The 22,626-nt window shown below is 52.5% G+C and overlaps 1 pseudogene; it reads right to left on the bottom strand.

Annotated features, from left to right (window-relative positions):
- The window catches only part of LOC138551881 (zinc finger protein 850-like), a 145,485-nt pseudogene extending 123,753 nt beyond the window's left edge, over nt 1-21,732 (bottom strand).
- Nucleotides 21,733-22,626: the final 894 nt, after the last annotated feature.

Below are 22,626 nucleotides of genomic sequence, written 5' to 3'. Positions count from 1 at the left end.
ATGTGTGAATATTTCAGTGTGTGGAGGATGAGTCTGGCTGCTGCCTTTGGTATGGCTTGCAGGGGGCAAGGATGCTGCTATGGATTGAGTAGGTTGGGCGAGAGCTGGGGAGATGTGTAAATATTTCAGTGGGTGGAGGATGATTCTGGCTGCTGCATTTGGAATGGCTTGCAGGGGGCAAGGATGCTGCTGGGGAGTCAGTGTGGCTAGGTGAGAGCTGGGGAGATGTGTGAATATTTCAGTAGGTGGAGGATGAGTCTGGCTGCTGCCTTTGGTATGGCTTGCAGGGGGGCATGGATGCTGCTTGGGAGTCAGTGTGGCTAGGTGAGAGCTGGGGAGATGTGTGAATATTCCAGTAGGTGGAGTATGAGTCTGGCTTCTGCCTTTGGTATGGCTTGCAGGGGGGCACGGATGCTGCTGGGGAGTCAGTGTCGCTGTGCGAGACCTGGGTTGATGTGTGAATATTCCAGTAGGTGGAGTATGAGTCTGGCTGCTGCCTTTGGAATGGCTTGCAGGGGGGCAAGGATGTTGCTGGGGAGTCAGTGTGGCTGGGTGAGCGCTGGGGAGATGTGTGGATATTTCAGTAGAAGGAGTACGAGTCTGGCTTCTGCCTTTGGTATGGCTTGCAGTGGGGCAGGGATGCTGCTGGGGAGTCAGTGTCTCTTGGCGAGAGCTGGGGAGATGTGTGAATATTTCAGTAGGTGTAGGATGAGTCTGGCTGCTTCCTTTGGTATGGCTTGCAGGGGGCAAGGATGCTGCTATGGATTGAGTAGGCTGGGCGAGAGCTGGGGAGATGTATAAATATTTCAGTGGTTGGAGGATGAGTCTCTGCTGCCTTTGGTATGGCTTGCAGGGGGCAAGGATGCTGCTATGGATTGAGTAGGTTGGGCAAGAGCTGGGGAGATGTGTGAATATTTCAGTAGGTGGAGTATGAGTCTGGCTACTGCCTTTGGTATGGCTTGCAGGGGTGCAGGGATGCTGCTGGGGAGTCAGTGTCGCTTGGTGAGAGCTGGGGAGATGTGTGAATATTTCAGTAGGTGGAGGATGAGTCTGGCTGCTGCCTTTGGTATGGCTTGCAGGGGGGCACAGATGCTGCAGGGGAATAAGTGTGGCTGGGCGAGAGCTGGGTTGATGTGTGAATATTTCAGTGGGTGGAGGATGAGTCTGGCTGCTGCCTTTGGTATGGCTTGAAGGGGGGCAAGGATGCTGCTGGGGAGTCAGTGTAGCTTGGTGAGAGCTGGGTTGATGTGTGAATATTTCAGTAGGTGTAGGATGAGTCTGGCTGCTGCCTTTGGTATGACTTGCAGGGGGCAAGGATGCTGCTATGGATTGAGTAGACTGGGCGAGAACTGGGGAGATGTATGAATATTTCAGTGGGTGGAGGATGATTCTGGCTGCTGCATTTGGAATGGCTTGCAGGGGGCACAGATGTTGCTGGGGAATCAGTGTGGCTGGGCGAGAGCTGGGGAGATGTGTGAATATTTCAGTAGGTGGAGGATGAGTCTGGCTGCTGCCTTTGGTATGGCTTGCAGGGGGCAAGGATGCTTTTTGGGAGTCAGTGTAGCTTGGTGAGAGCTGGGTTGATGTGTGTATATTTCAGTAGGTGTAGGATGATTCTGGCTGCTGCCTTTGGTATGGCTTGCAGGGGACACAGATGTTGCTAGGGAGTCAGTGTGGCTGGGTGAGAGCTGGGTTGATGTGTGAATATTTCAGTAGGTGGAGGATGAGTCTGGCTGCTGCTTTTGGTATGGCTTGCAGGGGGCACGCAGGTTGAAGGGGGGTCAGTCTCGCTTGGCGAGAGCTGGTGAAATGTGTAAATATTTAAGTGGGTGGAGGATGAGTCTGGCTGCTGCCTTTGGTATGGCTTGCAGGGGGGACCGATGCTGCTGGGGCGTCAATGTGGCTAGGTGAGAGCTGGGGTTATGTGTGAATATTTCAGTGGTTGGAGGACGAGTCTGGCTGCTGCCTTTGGTATGGCATGCTGGGGGGCACGGATGCTGCTGGGGAGTCAGTGTGGCTAGCTGAGAGCTGGGGTTATGTGTGAATATTTCAGTAGGTGTAGGATGAGTCTGGCTGCTACCTTTGCTATGGCTTGCAGGGGGGCAGGGATGCTGCTGGGGATTCAGTGTGGCTTGGCGAAAGCTGGGGAGGTGTGTGTGAATATTTCAGTGGGTGGAGGATGAGTCTGGCTGCTGCCTTTGGTATGGCTTACAGAGGGGCAAGGATGCTGCTGGGGAGTCAGTGTGGCTAGGTGAGAGCTGGGGAGATGTGTGAATATTTCAGTACCTGGAGGATGAGTCTGGCTGCTGCCTTTGGTGTGGCTTGCAGGGGGCAAGGATGCTGCTATGGATTGAGTAGGCTGGGCGAGAGCTGGGGAGATGTATAAATATTTCAGTGGTTGGAGGATGAGTAGCTGCTGCCTTTGGTATGGCTTGCAGGGGGCAAGGATGCTGCTATGGATTGAGTAGGCTGGGCGAGAGCTGGGGAGATATATAAATATTTCAGTGGTTGGAGGATGAGTCTGGCTGCTGCCTTTGGTATGGCTTGCTGGGGGGCAGGGATGCTGCTGGGGAGTCAGTGTGGCTAGGTGAGAGCTGGGGAGATGTGTGAATATTTCAGTAGGTGGAGGATGAGTCTGGCTGCTGCCTTTGGTATGGCTTGCTAGGGGGCACGGATGCGGCTGGGGAGTCAGTGTGGCTAGCTGAGAGCTGGGGAGATGTGTGAATATTTCAGTAGGTGGAGGATGAGTCTGGCTGCTGCCTTTGGTATGGCTTGCAAGGGGGAACGGATGCTGCTGGGGAGTCAGTGTGGCTAGCTGAGAGCTGGGGAGATGTGTGAATATTTCAGTAGGTGGAGGATGAGTCTGGCTGCTGCCTTTGGTATGGCTTGCAGGGGGCAAGGATGCTGCTATGGATTGAGTAGGCTGGGCGAGAGCTGGGGAGATGTGTAAATATTTCAGTGGGTGGAGGATGATTCTGGCTGCTGCATTTGGAATGGCTTGCAGGGGGCACGGATGCTGCTGGGGAGTCAGTGTGGCTGTGCGAGAGCTGGGGTTATGTGTGAATATTTCAGTGGGTGGAGGATGATTCTGGCTGCTGCATTTGGAATGGCTTGCAGGGGGCACGGATGTTGCTGGGGAGTCAGTGTGGCTGGGCGAGAGCTGGGGAGATGTGTAAATATTTCAGTGGGTGGAGGATGATTCTGGCTGCTGCATTTGGAATGGCTTGCAGGGGGCACGGATGTTGCTGGGGAGTCAGTGTGGCTGGGTGAGAGCTGGGGAGATGTGTGAATATTTCAGGAGGTCGAGGATGAGTCTGGCTGCTGCCTTTGGTATGGCTTGCAGTGGGGCAGGGATGCTGCTGGGGAGTCAGTGTTGCTTGGCGAGAGCTGGGGAGATGTGTGAATATTTCAGTAGGTGTAGGATGAGTCTGGGTGCTGCCTTTGGTATGGCTTGCAGCGGGCATGGATGATGCTGCTGGGGAGTCAGTGTGGCTAGGTGAGAGCTGGGGTTATGTGTAAATGTTTCAGTGGTTGGAGGATGAGTAGCTGCTGCCTTTGGTATGGCTTGCAGGGGGGCAAGGATTCTGCTGGGGAGTCAGTGTGGCTGGGTGAGAGCTGGGGAGAGGTGTGAATATTTCAGTGGGTGGAGGAGGAGTCTGGCTGCTGCCTTTGGTATGGCTTGCAGGGGGGCATGGATGCTGCTGGGGAGTCAGTGTGGCTAGCTGAGAGCTGGGGAAATGTGTGAATATTTCAGTAGGTGGAGTATGAGTCTGGCTGCTGCCTTTGGTATGGCTTGCAGGGGGGACCGATGCTGCTGGGGCGTCAATGTGGCTAGGTGAGAGCTGGGGTTATGTGTGAATATTTCAGTGGTTGGAGGATGAGTCTGGCTGCTGCCTTTGGTATGGCTTGCAGGGGGAAAGGATGCTGCTATGTATTGAGTAGGCTTGGTGAGAGCTGGGTTGATGTGTGAATATTTCAGTAGGTGGAGGATGAGTCTGGCTGCTGCCTTTGGTGTGGCTTGCAGGGGGCACGCAGGTTGAAGGGGGGGGTCAGTGTGGCTTGGCGAGAGCTGTGGAGATGTGTGAATGTTTCAGTGGGTGGAGGATGAGTCTGGCTGCTGCCTTTGGTACCGCTTGCAGGGGGCAGGGATGCTGCTGGGGAGTCAGTGTGGCTAGGTGAGAGCTGGGGAGATGTGTGAATATTTCAGTACGTGGAGGATGAGTCTGGCTGCTGCCTTTGGTGTGGCTTGCAGGGGGCAAGGATGCTGCTATGGATTGTGTAGGCTGGGCGAGAGCTGGGGAGATGTATAAATATTTCAGTGGTTGGAGTATGAGTCTGGCTGCTGCCTTTGGTGTGGCTTGCAGGGGGCACGCAGGTTGAAGGGGGGGGTCAGTGTGGCTTGGCGAGAGCTGTGGAGATGTGTGAATGTTTCAGTGGGTGGAGGATGAGTCTGGCTGCTGCCTTTGGTACCGCTTGCAGGGGGCAGGGATGCTGCTGGGGAGTCAGTGTCGCTTGGCGAGAGCTGGGGAGATGTGTGAATATTTCAGTAGGTGGAGGATGAGTCTGGCTGCTGCCTTTGGTATGGCTTGTAGGGGGCAAAGATGCTGCTGGTGAGTCAGTGTCGCTTGGCGAGAGTTGGGGAGATGTGTGAATATTTCAGTGGTTGGAGGATGAGTAGCTGCTGCCTTTGGTATGGCTTGCAGGGGGCAAGGATGCTGCTATGGATTGAGTAGGCTGGGCGAGAGCTGGGGAAATGTCTAAATATTTCAGTGGGTGGAGGATGAGTCTGGCTACTGCCTTTGCTATGGCTTGCAGGGGGGGCATGGATGCAGCTAGGGAGTCAATGTGGCTAGGTGAGAGCTGGGGTTATGTGTGAATATTTTAGTGGTTGGAGGATGAGTCTGGCTGCTGCCTTTGGTATGGCTTGCAGGGGGGCAGAGATGCTGCTGGGGAGCCAGTGTCGCTTGGCGAGAGCTGGGGAGATGTGTGAACATTTCAGTGGGTGGAGGATGAGTCTGGAAGCTGCCATTGGTATGGCTTGCAGGGATGCTGCTGGGGAGTCAGTGTCGCTTGGCGAGAGCTGGGGAGATGTGTGAATATTTCAGTAGGTGTAGGATGAGTCTGGCTGCTGCATTTGGTATGGGTTGCAGGGGGGCACAGATGCTGCTGGGGAGTCAGTGTGGCTGGGTGAGAGCTGGGTTGATGTGTGTATATTTCAGTAAGTGTAGGATGAGTCTGGCTGCTGCCTTTGGTATGGCTTGCAGGGGGCACAGATGCTGCTGGGGAGTCAGTGTGGCTTGGCGAGAGCTGGGTAGATGTGTGAATATTTCAGTGGTTGGAGGATGAGTCTGGCTGCTGCCTTTGGTATGGCTTGCAGGGGGCAAGGATGCTGCTATGGATTGAGTAGGCTGGGCGAGAGCTGGGGAGATGTGTGAATACTTCAGTGGGTGGAAGATGAGCCTGGCTGCTGCCTTTGGTATGGCTTGCTAGGGGGCACAGATGCTGCTGGGGAGTCAGTGTGGCTAGCTGAGAGCTGGGGAGATGTGTGAATATTTCAGTAGGTGGAGGATGAGTCTGGCTGCTGCCTTTGGTATGGCTTGCAGGGGGCAAGGATGCTGCTGGGGAGTCAGTGTCGCTTGGCGAGAGCTGGGGAGATGTGTGAATATTTCAGTGGGTGGAGGATGAGTCTGGCTGCTGCTTTTGGTATGGCTTGCAGGGGGGCAAGGATTCTGCTGGGGAGTCAGTGTGGCTGGGTGAGATCTGGGGAGATGTGTGAATATTTCAGTAGGTGGAGGATGAGTCTGGCTGCTGCCTTTGGTATGGCTTGCAGGGGGCACAGATGCTGCAGGGGAGTAAGTGTGGCTTGGCGAGAGCTGGGGAGATGTGTGAATATTTCAGTAGGTGGAGGATGAGTCTGGCTGCTGCCTTTGGTATGGCTTGCAGGGGGCACAGATGTTGCTGGGGAGTCAGTGTGGCTAGGTGAGAGCTGGGGTTATGTGTAAATATTTCAGTGGTTGGAGGATGAGTAGCTGCTGCCTTTGGTATGGCTTGCAGGGGGCACGGATGTTGCTGGGGAGTCAGTGTGGCTTGGCGAGAGCTGGGTAGATGTGTGAATATTTCAGTGGTTGGAGGATGAGTCTGGCTTCTGCCTTTGGTATGGCTTGCAGGGGGCAAGGATGCTGCTATGGATTGAGTAGGCAGGGCGAGAGCTGGGGAGATGTGTGAATATTTCAGTGGGTGGAGGATGAGTCTGGCTGCTGCCTTTGGTATGGCTTGCTGGGGAGCAGGGATGCTGCTGGGGAGTCAGTGTGGCTGTGCGAGAGCTGGGGAGAGGTGTGAATATTTCAGTAGGTGGAGGATGAGTCTGGCTGCTGCCTTTGGTATGGCTTGCTGGGGGGCACGGATGCTGCTGAGGAGCCAGTGTGGCTAGGTGAGAGCTGGGGAGATGTGTGCATATTTCAGTAGGTGTAGGATGAGTCGGGCTGCTACCTTTGGTATGGCTTGCAGGGGGGCAGGGATGCTGCTGGGGATTCAGTGTGGCTTGGCGAGAGCTAGGGAGGTGTGTGAATATTTCAGTAGGTGTAGGATGAGTAGCTGCTGCCTTTGGTATGGCTTGCAGGGGGCAAGGATGCTGCTATGGATTGAGTAGGCTGGGCGAGAGCTGGGGAGATGTGTGATTATTTCAGTAGATGGAGTAGGAGTCTGGCTGCTGCCTTTGGTATGGCTTGCTGGGGGGCACGGATGCTGCTGGGGAGTCAGTGTGGCTAGGTGAGAGCTGGGGAGATGTGTGCATATTTCAGTAGGTGTAGGATGAGTCGGGCTGCTACCTTTGGTATGGCTTGCAGGGGGGCAGGGATGCTGCTGGGGATTCAGTGTGGCTTGGCGAGAGCTAGGGAGGTGTGTGAATATTTCAGTAGGTGTAGGATGAGTAGCTGCTGCCTTTGGTATGGCTTGCAGGGGGCAAGGATGCTGCTATGGATTGAGTAGGCTGGGCGAGAGCTGGGGAGATGTGTGATTATTTCAGTAGATGGAGTATGAGTCTGGCTGCTGCCTTTGGTATGGCTTGCTAGGGGGCACGGATGCTGCTGGGGAGTCAGTGTGGCTAGCTGAGAGCTGGGGAGATGTGTGAATATTTCAGTGGTTGGAGGATGAGTCTGGCTGCTGCCTTTGGTATGGCTTGTAGGGGGCAAGGATGCTGCTGGGGAGTCAGTGTTGCTTGGCGAGATGTGTGAATATTTCAGTGGGTGGAGGATGAGTCTGACTGCTGCCTTTGGTATGGCTTGCAGGGGGGCAAGGATACTTTTTGGGAGTCAGTGTAGCTTGGTGAGAGCTGGGTTGATGTGTGAATATTTCAGTAGGTGTAGGATGAGTCTGGCTGCTGCCTTTGGTATGGCTTGCAGGGGGCACGGATGCTGCTGGGGAGTCAGTGTGGCTTGGCGAGAGCTGGGGAGATGTGTGAATATTTCAGTGGTTGGAGGTTTACTCTGGCTGCTGCCTTTGGTATGGCTTGCAGGGGGGCACAGATGCTGCAGGGGAGTCAATGTGGCTAGGTGAGAGCTGGCGTTATGTGTGAATATTTTAGTGGTTGAAGGATGAGTCTGGCTGCTGCCTTTGGTACCGCTTGAAGGGGGGCACAGATGCAGCTGGCGAGTCAGTGTCGCTTGGCGAGAGCTGGGGAGATGTGTGAATATTTCAGTGGGTGGAGGATGAGTCTGGCTGCTGCCTTTGGTATGGCTTGCTGGGGGGCAGGGATGCTGCTGAGGAGTCAGTGTGGCTGTGCGAGAGCTGGGGAGACGTGTGAATATTTCAGGAGGTCGAGGATGAGTCTGGCTGCTGCCTTTGGTATGGCTTGCAGGGGGGCATGGATGCTGCTGGGGAGTCAGTTTCGCTTGGTGAGAGCTGGGATGATGTGTGAATATTTCAGTAGTTGGAGGATGAGTCTGGCTTCTGCCTTTGTCAGTGTGGCTGGGCGAGAGCTGGGGAGAAGTGTGAATATTTCAGTGGTTGGAGGATGAGTCTGGCTGCTGCCTTTGGTATGGCTTGCAGGGGGGCACAGATGCTGCTGGGGAGTCAGTGTGGCTGGGCGAGAGCTGGGTTGATGTGTGAATATTTCAGTGGGCGGAGGATGAGTCTGGCTGCTGCCTTTGGTATTGCTTGCAGGGGGCAAGGATGCTGCTATGGATTGAGTAGGCTGGGTGAGAGCTGGGGTTATGTGTGAATATTTAAATAGGTGGAGAATGGGTCTGGCTGCTGCCTTTGGTATGGCTTGCAGGGGGGCAAGGATGCTGCTGGGGAGACAGTGTGACTGGGTGAGAGCTGGGGAGATGTGTGAATATTTCAGTAGGTGTAGGATGAGTCTGGCTGCTGCCTTTGGTATGGCTGGCAGGGGGGCATGGATGCTGCTGGGGAGTCAGTGTGGCTGGGCGAGAGCTGGGTTGATGTGTGAATATTTCAGTGGTTGGAGGATGAGTAACTGCTGCCTTTGGTATGGCTTGCAGGGGGCAAGGATGCTGCTATGGATTGAGTAGGCTGGGCGAGAGCTGGGGAGATGTGTACATATTTCAGTGGGTGGAGGATGAGTCTGGCTGCTGCATTTGGAATGGCTTGCTGGTGGGCACGGATGCTGCTGTGGAGTCAATGTGGCTTGGTGAGAGCTGGGGAGACGTGTAAATATTCAGTAGGGGGAGGATGAGTCTGGCTGCTGCCTTTGGCATGGCTTGCAGGGGGGCAAGGATGCTGCTGGGGAGTCAGTGTGGCTGGGCGAGAGCTGGGTTGATGTGTGAATATTTCAGTAGGTGTAGGATTAGTCTGGCTGCTGCCTTTGGCATGGCTTGCAGGGGGGCACGGGTGCTGCTGGGGAGTCAGTGTCGCTTGGCGAGAGCTTGCTATTGTATTTGGACTATGGGGGACAGAAACAGGGGACAGGGAGAGGCAGATAAGTATTGCAATAATGCTCCCAGGATCAGCCAATGATCCAAAATAATGAAGCGGACCAAGGAGCACGGCCAGAAGAAGCTACCAAGACATTCTCAAAACGCCCCCATCAAGCCAGGGGATATAAACCAAAAACCCATAACATTTACATCATCATACAACACAACATTCTAACGTAACGATTATTCGCTATAATCTAAACCCCTATATAGCCCTATACATTGGAATCTACCGTTGGTCAACACCTAATGTCCAACCCCGCCCAGGTCCATCCTACTTGATGCGGCATCACTTGCCGAAGATCATCGGGGTAACTTCTTGTTGGTTGGCACATCAATATACTGACAATGTAACAAAAGTGTTGTGCCATTGGTCAATTCTTACTCATGCAGCCCAATTAGTGTTTGATGTAAGGGGAGAGATTGAAATCTAGCTTTGGAAAGAACAAGAATACTTCCTTGTCCTTTTCCCATGCCAGGCCCCAAGAGCCCCAAGAGCCCCAGACAGTTTCCGAACCTTGCACCGTTCATCCTGTCCTCCCATCTCGATACACGAACCTCCCATCTCGATACACAAACCTTGGACCGTTCATCCTGTCCTCCCATCTCGATGCACGAACCTTGGACCGTTCATCCTGTCCTCCCATCTCGATACACAAACCTTGCACCGTTCATCCTGTCCTCCCATCTCGATGCACAAACCTTGCACCATTCATCCTGTCCTCCCATCTCGATGCACGAACCTTAGACCGTTCATCCTGTCCTCCCATCTCGATACACGAACCTTGCACCGTTCATCCTGTCCTCCCATCTCGATACACGAACCTTGCACCGTTCATCCTGTCCTCCCATCTCGATACACGAACCTTGCACCGTTCATCCTGTCCTCCCATCTCGATGCACAAACCTTGCACCATTCATCCTGTCCTCCCATCTCGATACACGAACCTTGGACCGTTCATCCTGTCCTCCCATCTCGATACACGAACCTTGCACCGTTCATCCTGTCCTCCCATCTCGATACACGAACCTTGCACCGTTCATCCTGTCCTCCCATCTCGATACACGAACCTTAGACCGTTCATCCTGTCCTCCCATCTCGATACACGAACCTTGGACCGTTCATCTTGTCCTCCCATCTCGATACACGAACCTTGGACCGTTCATCCTGTCCTCCCATCTCGATACACGAACCTTGGATCACACATCCTGTCCTCCCATCTCGATGCACGTTGGTGCCTGCAGGCGCATAATCTAGTTAGGTCATGGAAGGCATAGCTACTTCATTAAAAACGTGGCGAGTGACCAGTGTGCAAAACCAATTTCTCTCATTTATTAGTCTTGCCACTGCATTCTAACGTGTGTGCACTGGTACTATTTTACCATTAGGGGGCGCTGTGTGTACATCTCATTGTTGCATTGTAACACATGTGCACTGGTACTATTTCACCATTAGGGGGGCGCTGTGTGTACATCTCACTGTTGCATTCTAACATGTGTGCACTGGTACTATTTTACCATTAGGGGGCGCTGTGTGTACATCTCGCTGTTGCATTCTAACACATGTGCACTGGTACTATTTTACCATTAGGGGCGCTGTGTGTACATCTCGCTGTTGCAGTGTAACATGCGTGGACTGGTACTATTTCACCATTAGGGGTGCTGTGTGTACATCTCGCTGTTGCATTCTAACACATGTGCACTGGTACTATTTCACCATTAGAGGGCGCTGTGTGTACATCTCGCTGTTGCATTCCAACGTGTGTGCACTGGTGCCATTTCACCATTAGGGGCGCTGTGTGTACATCTCGCTGTTGCATTCTAACACATGTGCACTTGTACTATTTTACCATTAGGGGCGCTGTGTGTACATCTCGCTGTTATGATATGATATGATATTTTATTTATATCGCGCTCGTACACAAGTGTTTCAGAGCGTGACCAGGAGAGGGGAGGGGAACAGGGGAGAAGCAAAAACAACGATCTTACTAGGCCAAGTGACATTGAGAACACCCGAGTGCAAGGGGAAGAGGAATAGGGGGAAAGTGCATGGGGAAGGGAAAAAGGGGGAAAGTGCAGAGCATAGGAGAGAAACAAAATAAATAGTAAGTAAATACACAATTAAATAGAGTGTTAGCGGTGGTAGTGCAGCATGTAAGAGGCAAAAGTGCTAGGTTAGTCAGATAGGGAGTATCTGATAAGTGCAGAAGAAAAGTGGGTGGGGAACCATATGGGTACAGATACAGGCCCCAGTGCAAGGGGTGGCCCAGGGGCAGTGCAGGAGGATGGCAGGGTAAGCAGGTACCTGGGCCCGAAGGACAGAGGGTGGCCAGGTGGACAGTTCCGAGGGATAAAACAGATCAGCAGGGGAGAAGCGGGGCAAAGGCAGAAGCGAAGAGGAAGGTCTTGAGGAGCTTCCGGAACCGTAGATGGTTCTCCTCAAGTTTCAAGGTGGCAGGGAGGCAGTTCCAAAGGGAGGCCCCGGCCGAAGACAGATCTACCTCCAGCTCGTATCTTTGAAAAACGACCGACCCTGAGGGAGTTAGAGGTAGAGGAGCGAAGGGCTCGAGAGGGGAGGTATTTACGGAGGGATAGTTGAAGGTATTTTGGACCCAGGCCCCAGAAAGCCTTGTGGACAATGCAAAGGGATTTTTTTTTCCAACATTATTTTTATTGGTTTTGGCCTAACAAGCCATACAGATTTAAAATGTTACATACATTGCGCGCTTGTTATAGCATTTAAGAGAAGAAAACAGCTCTGGATATAACAGAGTTCGCAGATCGCACCTTTCCTTCGAAACAAAATTATTAATAACAACTGAAAAGGGGGGAGGGGGAACAGGAGCTGTATACATGTTAGGAACAGAAGACTGCTTAGTTCAACATTGGGGTAGTGTCCCAGGTTCGGGGTGACTCTTTGGCTGGGTTTGGGATGGGTTTCTTTGATGTCAGCCCTTCAAGGCTGGAACGTCTAGCTTGGACAGTTTTTATCGACTCAGAGCTATGCAGGGGCTTTTCAACCCTTCGGGCCTGGCTTCTGTTCCGTTCTCCTCAGTCCTGGGTTTCCATCCAGCGCAGTGCCGGGGTCTGTCTTGCCACCCCAGGGAATTGTTGCACGTAGTCCAGAAAGGGGGCCCATATGCGCTCGAATTTAGGCTTATTGTCTAATCTGATAGCCATGACTTTCTCAGCAGCAACAATCTCCCAGCATTTGGACCACCACATTTGTGTGGACGGGCCCTCCGGGTTTTTCCAGAGTCTGGCGATGGTGAATCTAGCGGCTGTGAGCAAGTGGGAACAGAGGTCCGCCAGACAGCCCATGAGGGGGAATTGGCCGTCTCCCGTCACCCCTAACAGCACGATTCCTGGATCCCAGGGGATGGTGAGCCCTGTGATTGCTTTGATTTGTTCCAAGATGTTCTTCCAGAATCGGGTGACTTTCGGACAAGTCCAGAAGAGTTGGAAAAGGGTTCCGCGGTCTGGGCAGCCCCTCCAGCACTGAGCCGGGATCGCTGAATTGCATTTGTTTAGGATTACAGGGGTCTGGTACCACCTGTAGCAGACTTTGAAGGCATTTTCTTTGTTTGTCACACATTTTGAACTTTTATGTGCGCGGGCCCAGATATGGAGCCATTCCTCAGGTTCAATTGTCTTTCCGAGATCCTCTTCCCATTTCAACATATAAGGTTCTTTTCTGGTGGAGTCCGTTCTGTCTAGCATTTTGTACAGTTTGGAGATTTTCCCTCTCGGAGGGGTTGCAGAGAGAGTGAGTTCTAATGCCGTTAGTTCTCTACTGCCCTGTTTCCTGACCTGCTGGTTCGATAACCAATGCCTCAGTTGCGTATAGCGGAACCTTTTAGGTTCCTGAATCTTGAATTTTGCTTTACACTCCTCGAAGTTTAACGGGAGGCCATTCTCGAAGAAGTCTGACATAGTCACTAAGCTCCCCGTTCTCCACTCCGTGAACAGGTTTGGCGAGATTCCCGGGGAGAAGTCTGGATTGTCCCAGATTGGTGTCAGGGGTCCCATTGTGCTTCTGCATTGCCACCGGCGGGCTGCCTTTTTCCAGCTCGCCACCGTATTTCTTGTTGCTGGTAGGGGGCCCAGGGCTTGGGTCTCCTTGGTTTCTTTGCGGTGGGGAAGAGATTCAATCGGGGCCTTACTCCAGTCTTCTTCCAGTTGTAACCATCGGGGCGGTTGACAGGGAGCTTCCAGGCGAAAGCTGGGGCTAATTGGGCTGCAAGGCAGTACCTCTCCACGTCTGGGAACCGTAGTCCCCCCAAGGCGGCACTTCAGAGCATGATGCGTTTCGGGATGCGTGATTTCTTTCCTTCCCAGACGAAGTTCACTATTTCTCCCTGCAGCTTTCGTAGGGCCTTTTCCCGGATTACCACAGGCAAGGCTAGTGCGAAGTATAGCAGCCGTGGGGTTAGATTCATTTTTATCGCCGTGATACGGCCGAACCATGACATTTCTTGTTTTCTCCATCGTCCAATGTCTTTTTTCAGGTCCCCGAAGAGTATCCGGAAGTTCGCCTTGTACAACTTATCAGTTTTGTTGGGTAGCTGAACTCCTAAGTAACTGATGCTGCTTCTTGCCCAGGGGATCCGAAACTCGGCTTCCAGAGAGGCTTTGAGCTTACTTGGGATGTTGATGCCCAGTGCCACCGATTTGGAGATATTTATTGTGAACCCTGAGGCTGCACAGAATTCTTCCAGGGTTTGCCATAGGGCTCTTATTGATTCTGCAGGTCGGGTGAGTGTGAGGAGCACATCGTCAGCGTAAAGGGCGATTTTGTAGGATTCTTCCTTAATCGTACGGCCTTGTATTGATGGATCTCGTCAGACCCTGTCCGCGAATGGCTCCATTGATAGGGCAAAGATAAGTGGGGAGAGTGGACAGCCTTGTCTCGTGCCTCTGGTTATGTTTATTCTGCCGGATTTGGCTCCGTTTATGCGCAGGGTCGTAGAGGGGTTTCGATAGATGGCTAAGACCCATTTTACGAAGTTTGGGCCAAAGCCGAAATGTCGTAGGATTTCCTCCACGTAGCCCCAGTCGAGCATGTCGAATGCCTTGTGGGCGTCCAAGGAAAGGACTGTCAGTTTTGAGCCCAACCTGTTCGCTGACTCTATTATGTTGACGGTTCTGCGGATATTGTCTTGGTGCCTCGCCCCGGGATGAAGCCTGTTTGGTCCGGGTGGATGATCTCTGGGAGGGATGGGGCCAGCCGATTTGCCAGAATTTTGGCGAATATTTTGGCATCATTGTTTAGAAGCATTATGGGCCTGTATGATGCGCATTGTTTCCGGTCTTTCCCCGGCTTTGGGATTAGCACAGTTATTGATTCGTTCATAGAAGCCGTTGTGGAGAGGAATGAGTTGTACAGGTTGCGAGGTGTGGAGATAGCAGGTGAGCAAACTTCTTGTAGAATTTTGAAGTGAGCCCGACCAGCCCAGGCATTGAGTTTTTCAGATGGCGGATCGTGTTGCTAACTTACTCCGCTGAGATTGGCCTTCCAAGTCGGACATTGATGGGGACGGCTGTATCTTTGGGATAGGGGCCAAGAATCGGGCGATGGCTGGGGCTAACGTCGGAGGTCCTGCCATGATTTCCTCATGGTGCTGCACCATTATTTCAAGCTTTTCAGGGTCCAGGTGGTGTAGAGAGCCATTTTTGTCCAGAAGGATTTGGATGTGGTTCCTGGTGTGGAGCTTTTTCAGCTTATGAGCTAGGAGCCGGTTTGCTTTGTTACTGTTAAGGTAATAGTACTGCTTAGTGTAGAGTAATGCCCTAGCGGCCCAGTCTGCTAGGTGGATTTCCAGCTCTCTTTTAATTCTTTTTAGTTCTCAGTGCGCTGTTTTCATGTAGCGTTGTTTGAGCTTGTTTTCTAGTGCTGCTAGACTTTCTTCCAGCTTTTGTTTCTTCATCAGATTTTGGCGCTTAAGTCTGGCTGTTGAGTCCATTGCCACCCCACGGATTACCGGCTTCATGGCGTCCCATACTGTTGCCATTAAGGAGTCAGGGGTAATATTCTCAGTGAAGTAGTTCTGAATCACCTCCTCGAGGTCGGAGCTGGCCACTATGTCGGAGAGGATGTAGTCTTGCATCTTCCATTGCCGCCGGGTAGGTTCAGGAACTCCGTGGAGAAGCAGCGTTGTCGTGACTGGTGCGTGATCCGAGATTGCGATAGGACCGATTTGGACCTCCCCCACAAAGGGGGCCATAGTATTGGCGACTAATAAGAGGTCGATCCGCGAATATCCTGTGCACATGCGAAAAGAAGGTGTAGTCCCTTTCTCCCTGGTTGCGTAGTCTCCATATGTCTAGGGTCTGGGTTTCCCGCAGGAACTCCGCCAAGGCCAAGGATTTGCTGAAGTCTTCCCTAGAGGCTGGGAGCGTTTTGTCCACACTCGGGTCTGGGGGGAGGTTAAAGTCTCCTCCGATTAGTAAGTACCAGCTGAGAAGGCTGTGATCGTAGGCAGAAGGCTGCAGAGGAATTGGTCTTGCTCTTTGTTTGGCCCATAGATTGCCACCAGGGTGATCGGAAGTTCCACTAGGAGACCTTTCAGGAGCAGGAATCTACCCTCCGGGTCTCTTTTGATCGAGTTAATGGGAGGTCTTGGCCTAGCAAGATTGCGACTCCTCTCTTTTTCTGTGCGGCTGAGGCGAAGTAGCATTTCGGAAAGCGTCGGAAACAAATTCTCTTCTCATCCTCTGCTGTCAGGTGGGTTTCCTGGAGGTAGACGATATCAGCTGCTAATTGGTCAAGCTTGTGCTCCACCGATTTCCGCTTTCTTGGTGCGTTGAGCCCCTGTACATTCCAAGTCGAGATAGTGAGCGTTTTGTTTAGCGAACCCATCCTCTGAGTCTAAAGTAGGTTGGTCCATAGTCTTCCTTGAAGGTATCTTGTTCCCTGTGTTCCAGCGCTACATTCCCCTCTGTTCCCCCCTCCATGATGCTCCCCCTTCCTCCTCGCCCCCCCCAACTCTTCCCTCACCCCACCCCCCCCAACAATAACAAGGTTTCCGGACCAGCCTTCGACCAACGGGGCATTCGGCCGGACCGGTGCAACAACTCTGCTTGGAGGCCAACTGTGCCTCTTCTGTTGACCAGTAAAACTCAGGTTGAGTATGCAGGGCTCCAGTTCTTTGTCAACATTGAGCTCGGGGCGCAGGTTCCAGTGGTTTTCGAGTCTCTAATCCCAAACTAGGCAGGGTAGTGGGCCACCTGGGCGCCTTTGCTTGATGGGCCTGGGGGCAGACGGAAGGGGACATCCTGAGACCTTTTGGTATATCTTCTTGCGATGTAGGTGGTCAGTCCAGGAGGGAGCACAAGGCCACCTCCCGCCCCCCGGCAGATGACCGTATGAGCCTCCCACTCAGCGGATGTTATCCCTTTTACTCTTGCTCGGTGGGCCTCGGGGTCTGCGTCTTCCCGATATCTTGGACCAGGTTCTAGAGGAGTCCCCGCGGGAACCCCCCTGGGCCTCTGATTTCGGTGCAGTGATTTCGACCCAGAAGAGGATTCTTTGGCTGTAGAAGGTGAGCTGGTTGATCCCACCAGGCTCAAGGGAAGGAGACTCCGGACTGGATCTCCTCTGTCGTTGAAGGGTAGATAGCTCAGGACTGCAGCAGGGCTTCACCGGGATCCAGGAGTTGCAGCAGCCGTCTTCTTGTCCACTTCTCTTCGGTTCTTGTAGTTCCAGTGGCGACTGACTTCCAGCGCAAGAGTCCTGCCTTTTATGCCAAACTCCCCCATTCACACAGCCTGGCTGTCAATCACACAGCAGGGAGGTTTTCCAGCCCAGACAACCACCTCAGCCAATGGACACAAAGTGTGACTTGGGTCTCCAAGGAGACCCTGTGCAGGGGGTTACTAAACCCCTCCCTCACATTCAGCCCACCTAGACACCCAGACGCCAAAGGAGGGCTTTTTCGCAGAAACCCGCCAAAGGACGGAGAACAAGGAAACCAAACCTGGATTGGCGCAAAAAGCAAACAACAAGAAAGACCTTTGCACACGAAATGGTGAAAAACCATGTTAGGACCCAAAATAAAAATGATATGGGGTAGCGGGTTTTATTTTCACGCCTGTCACCACAGTCAGAACTTTAACACGGGGATCCATGTAAAAATGATAGTTACCACTGCAACAAGCCATGTCGAGTCGGGAAGGGGGACACAAAGTGCCCCTTGAGGTACAGAAGGACAGGGGAAAGATATTCCCCTCCAGTACTCCATGGTAAGATGGTTTGTACTGGATCTGTATTTAAAAGGGACTAATAAAGCCAATGGTGACTTTACAGGTTTCTGGGGGACAGTAGTCATCCCCAGAAATGGAGTTCACAAGGGAAGTCTAAAAGACATCCCTGTGTCACTGCACTAAAGGTGCTGTGTGACACACAAGTAAAAAGATGATGCCTAGGGAGTTGGTGACACTCCATAGCCCATGAGCACAAAAAGTACAACTTACACAAAAATACACTGTAAGAGTGGGAAAAAAAGGTTCACACTCTTACCAGGTGGAAAACAATAAACCCCAGAAATCCAGGAAAGCTGCTGAGGGACTCACTATGTAAGGGAAATTAGCCATAAATAAGAATTCTCCCTAACAATTATCATTGCGCTCCTTGGTTGATTTCCCGAATACCAGGATGTCATCGCTGTAGTTGAGACACCCAGGAACGTGTTTGATCACCTGGTGGATCTCCTCCTGGAAGATTTTTCGCTGACAACGATATGCCCAAGTTCAGTCGTTTGTAGTGGTAGAGCCACATGTGGGTTACAAAAGTGGTAATTGTTCGGGACTCCCGTGCCAGCTCCATCTGATGGTAGCCCTTGTTGAGGCCGAGCTTTGAAAATATGGTGGCACCATTGAGGAGGTGGATCATGTCCATTATTCTCGGTGTCTGGCGTCGCTCTCGTTGCATTGCCATGTTAGGGCGGCGCATGTCTACGCACAAACGAAAGGAACACTCTGCTGATTTCTTAGGTACTGGTACAATCGGGGAAACCCGTGGGGTGGGCCCCCCAACCTCAATGATGTGGAGTTCTAGCAGGCGTCTCAGTTCTTCTTATACTTGCCTTTGAATTGTTATCGGGATTCACCTTGCGGGACATCTGGCTTGACCTCTGGATCAATGTAGAGCCTCACTTTGCAGTTGCGCAGTTTGCCGAGGCCTTTGAAAAGATTTGGGTAGGATTTTGTGACGTCTCCCTCAGGTGCCATATGATATGATGATAGGTTATTTATAACACGCTTAATACCCAGAGGTTTCTAAGCACGGACCCGGGGATCGAACCCGTGTTGCTCCGTGTCGTCTTGCTTCCAAGACAAGCAAGTTGCGACTGAGCTATCCTCCAGAGACAATATATTTGTGTGCCATCATTTTGTATAGGATGTGGACAAGCCCCATGTCGATGGCCGTCCTGAAACTCAAGATACATCTGCTGTTTGAATCTGTGGAGAGGACCTGTAGTTGTATTTTGACTGTGCGCGATTTGTGTGCACAGACCGTTGTAAAAGTGCCCTTGCATGGCAAAGGTGTGTTGGAGCTGTAAGGAAAAATGTTGACTTGCAAGGGCCGCAGTTCCGGCTGGTGAAGCATGCGGTTATAGGCCTCCTTGCTCAGGACATTGACGGTTACACCCTTGTCAATGAGGAATTCTGTTGGTGTGTTCTGTACTTGGAGTGTTAGAATGGGGGTGTGTTCCTTTGCTGTCTCATTTCCGAGTGCCCACACTTATCCTTTCCTCCTTTGACTGTCGTGTGAAGAGGAGGAATCACTCCCTGACTGTGACCGTTTCTCCACGTGGCGGATGCTGCTGCAGGGTCTGTGGGAGGTTCTCCTGTCGGGGACCGGAACGATCTTCTGGGGTTTGGTGGCTGCTCTCGCCCTTCGCTGGGCAATATCTTCTGCGTTCGTGGCTCGCTCTCCTGTCGTCTGGTTGGGGAGCGGGTTGGCGTCTGCTGCTCCTCAGGGAGGGTGTTGGGGCAGGCAGTATTGGGGCATTTCTGCATACTGCTCTAAAGTGGTCATAACTCGCGCATGCTGCTCACTTCTGGACGATTGCTGGGCATGTGCCTTCATAGGGGAATTCATAGCTGCACCGGTAGCGCAGTTTTGTTGGCTGTGTGGGTTTGTCACGCTGAGCTGGAGTCAATTTCCTGACACTCTCCTGATCTCTGGTATCCGATCATATTTTTCCTGTCCTATGCCAATAACCTGCTGTGTGACTGCCAAGTCGGTGCTAGCCATCGCTAGTAATTCATCAAGGGTCCTCTGTTTCTGGAGCAACTTCCTTTTGAACTCAGCAGCTTCACACCCCACAATGACCTGGGAGAGCAAAGCTTTGTTATTCGAATAGTGATGGAAGGCCCAGTGCTTCATGCGGGTTCGCAGTCTCATAACATAGTTGTCCATGGTTTCCCCTTTTCTTGCATGGTTGTGTGAAAGATGTGTGTTGCAGTCTACGTTGATGTGTGGGGCAAAATAGGTGTCAAGTGCCTCTCATATCACTTGGTACGTTGCTTTTTCCTCGTTATCCAGTTCATAGAGTATGTCTCTCACAGCAGTCCCCACTGCCGTCAAGATGTTCTTTTTTCTCTCTTCGTCCATGGGGTCCATTGCCCCCATGTACACTTTGAAGTCTTTCATCCATCTGACCCACCGGGGTCCGAAGTTCTCTGTGTCTCTGAGATCTAATGCCTGTGGCAGTTGCCACGGGTTAGTCTCACCTTGGCCATGTGGGATGGCTTCTGAAAGCCGTGTTGGCACAGTGCTGGGGTGTCTTCCTCCAACATTCTCCTTTATCGTGTTGCTCTTTTTGCAGGCAGAAGACTGGCTTGTGCTGGTAGCAGTGTGTGCTTGCTGTCCACAGAGGCCTTTCTTGGCTGGCTGCACGTGGGGTGGGCCACACCACACCAAACTTCTATGTGCAGGGTGTTCCTGTATCACACACCATTCTTGGAGGGATTGGGCCTTCTCCGTATGCTGGTAGCAAGTGCGGCCACCAGGAGGCCTTTGCAGCCTGTGTGCGCCCTCTCCTTAGGGTGAAGTCACCACTGTAGTTCCCGGGCCTGTGTGAGCAAAGGAGGTAGGCTACGCCTCCTGCTGTCGTGCCGAGCAAAATTAGAATGCTCAGAGGGACCGGTCTGGGTCCTCCTCCTCGTCGTCATTGTCACAGTGTATGTGCCTCCCTTGGGTCCCGCCCCCACCCTAGCCCAACGTCCACAGACCGATGTCGGAACATGACACCTGATATATAATAATTGCATGTTCTGAAGCCGTCAGGATGCTGTGAGATGTTGTGGACTTCCTCCGTATTACTAATGGATAAAAAGATTAAAGGCGAGCTGTTCACCATTTCCAATGTGGGTAAAGGGATCTCATTATTTTGAAAATAGTGGCCCACTGTGTTTCACAGTCTTAAACAGACTTGTGGTCCAAATGGCGGGCTGCATCTTGTTTGTAAAAAGAGCAGAGTAAGGGAAGAGGTGACAGGCAGGGCAGGCGACAAGCTGTCTCATAAGCAAAGCACAATATGTGCAGAGAGACAGACACATATCACAGCAGTTACTTACCCTTTGTAGTCTGTGATCCTGACTTTTTCTGAACATGAGGACACACCAATAAAGTGTTCAGGTCTGTGGAAAGCAAAAGTTATCATATGATTAATCTACAATAAGAATGATCTGAATTAAATACTCGAAGCATTCATATGACATTCAGAGAAAATATATAATCTAAATCACTACAGAGGAAGCCCCCTCATCACATGCACGGGAGAGGGGCTTGGCGGAGGTTCCCACCCCCATCACATGCACGGGACGGAGCCCTGACAGGATGTTCGTGTGGGAGCAGTAGCGCCAGGGCGACATCTCTCCTGAATCGAGAAGAGTGTGGGCTCTGCCTGTCCCTAACCCAGTGCTTTAAGTGGGCTGGGGCCTGCCTGGGCTTAGTCCCGCAGACTCCAAAAAGTGAGGCCGAGCCGGAGCCCTCCAGTCCCACCACTTGACGGCCAGTCATTGTTATTTCATCTGCATAAACAGAACAGAGCTGAGAACGGACGGAGAAAACAACTTTGGCGTATCAGTGGCACCCAAACGCACACACCGCCTCTGCCCCGCTTCTCCCCTGCTCCCACCCTCTCTTCTTCACACGGTCATAACCGTCTCTTATTTCTTACACAATGGCCCCTGCGAGAGGACATGAGGGGTGGGAGGATATTTGAGCCCCCGTAGTGCGCTTTCGTAGCCAATCTCCCACCTGTCACCTTACCCTGTCAGCGGCCCACCCACGTGCAGGCGCTGGGCTCTGCAACCATGCCCTGGCAGCATTGGGCAATGGCAGTGGTATACAAACTTTTTCATGTCAAGCCCCCTGAGTAGCCCCCCTCCCCGAATGCAAGGACTGCTTGCATTTTATATTAAAAGCAGTCAACTTTCTCTCTTTTTAAAAACCCTCAACAGTGCAATGAAATGATGTGCCCAGGATCAGAGGTTTTGGGTGTAGCAGCAGTGTTGCAGTATGCGCTTAGTTATGTAGAGGAGACCACCCCTGTTCACGCCACGCCCCCAAATGAGCTCCCCTCAATACCCCACTTAAAGCACTGCCTCACCTGCAGGGAATTATCATCCCATAATCACTGCCTCGTCCCCTGTGAAGCGCCTCCCACTGCAATATTCAGCGTTTGGGGTATAAATTGGGGGGGAGGCAGCCTCGGAAGAGCGCGTCCTCCATCAGCAGAGCCTCCCGGGGAAAGGGGGGGGTGGTCTGCAGAGCTGCCAGCCCGGGCTGCAGAGCAGAGGAACGGGCGTGCGCAGTGGCGGGATACTGATCTCATGCACATGCGCAGTGATAATATAGAGATCTCCCGCACATGCGCAGTGACGTGAGACTGATCTCCCGCACATGCGCACTGCCGAGACACGGCTTCTGAGAGTAGAGGCAGGAAGGGGTGACAGAAGGAGGATGCGCATTGCCAAGATACGGACCCGTAGCCCACGCGAAGAAAAGAGCGCGCTGAGAGGCGCATGCGCACTGCCTGCCGCCGGTAGCCAATCAGGTGGAGAATATGACAGGACCCGGAAACGGCGTGAAATGTTCCTGCCCACTGCCTGCACCACTAGAATAATAGTGCTTTCAATCCATGCCATTATTATTAAGGCGGCGTTGCCACGGGGCGTGTGGGTGGAGCTGTGTGCAAATGGGCGGAGTCTTGTGTGGCTGTGGGCGGGACTGAAATCTAAGGAATTTTGATTTTCAAATGTAGGCAGGTATGATGGGGAGGGAGCTAATAACGGGCCGTTATTAGCTCCCTGGTCCATTTGCGGGACCCTCGTAATAGGGCTGTGATGTTGGGCCTACGGCATCACAGGGCCCGGCAGCAGAGAGGGTGTCTGGATAAGGCCGTGTGGCGCGTAATGATAACAGGACCACACGCTGTGTTGCATAAACCTGGACTGACTCGCGCCAGTTCTGGTGATGCCTTTATTTCCTTTTCCCCGCCCCTCACACGTGACCGGAGGATTCCGGCACGTGACACCACATTCCTCCCCAACTTGGAATGGTTTTCACAACATTTAACAGTATCACATGACAACAGCTGTAGTTCATTCTATTCTCTCAGATTGCGCCTGGGCAGGCTCACCTGCTGGTAGATCCCGTCTACGACATACCCTTGGAGGCGGG

The sequence above is a fragment of the Ambystoma mexicanum genome, chromosome 1q (genome assembly GCF_040938575.1).
Source record: "Ambystoma mexicanum isolate Mex_15411 chromosome 1q, UKY_AmexF1_1, whole genome shotgun sequence".
Lineage (NCBI taxonomy): Eukaryota > Metazoa > Chordata > Amphibia > Caudata > Ambystomatidae > Ambystoma > Ambystoma mexicanum.
The sequence above is the reverse complement of the archived record's forward strand: the minus strand, read 5'-3'. Positions and strand labels throughout refer to the sequence as shown.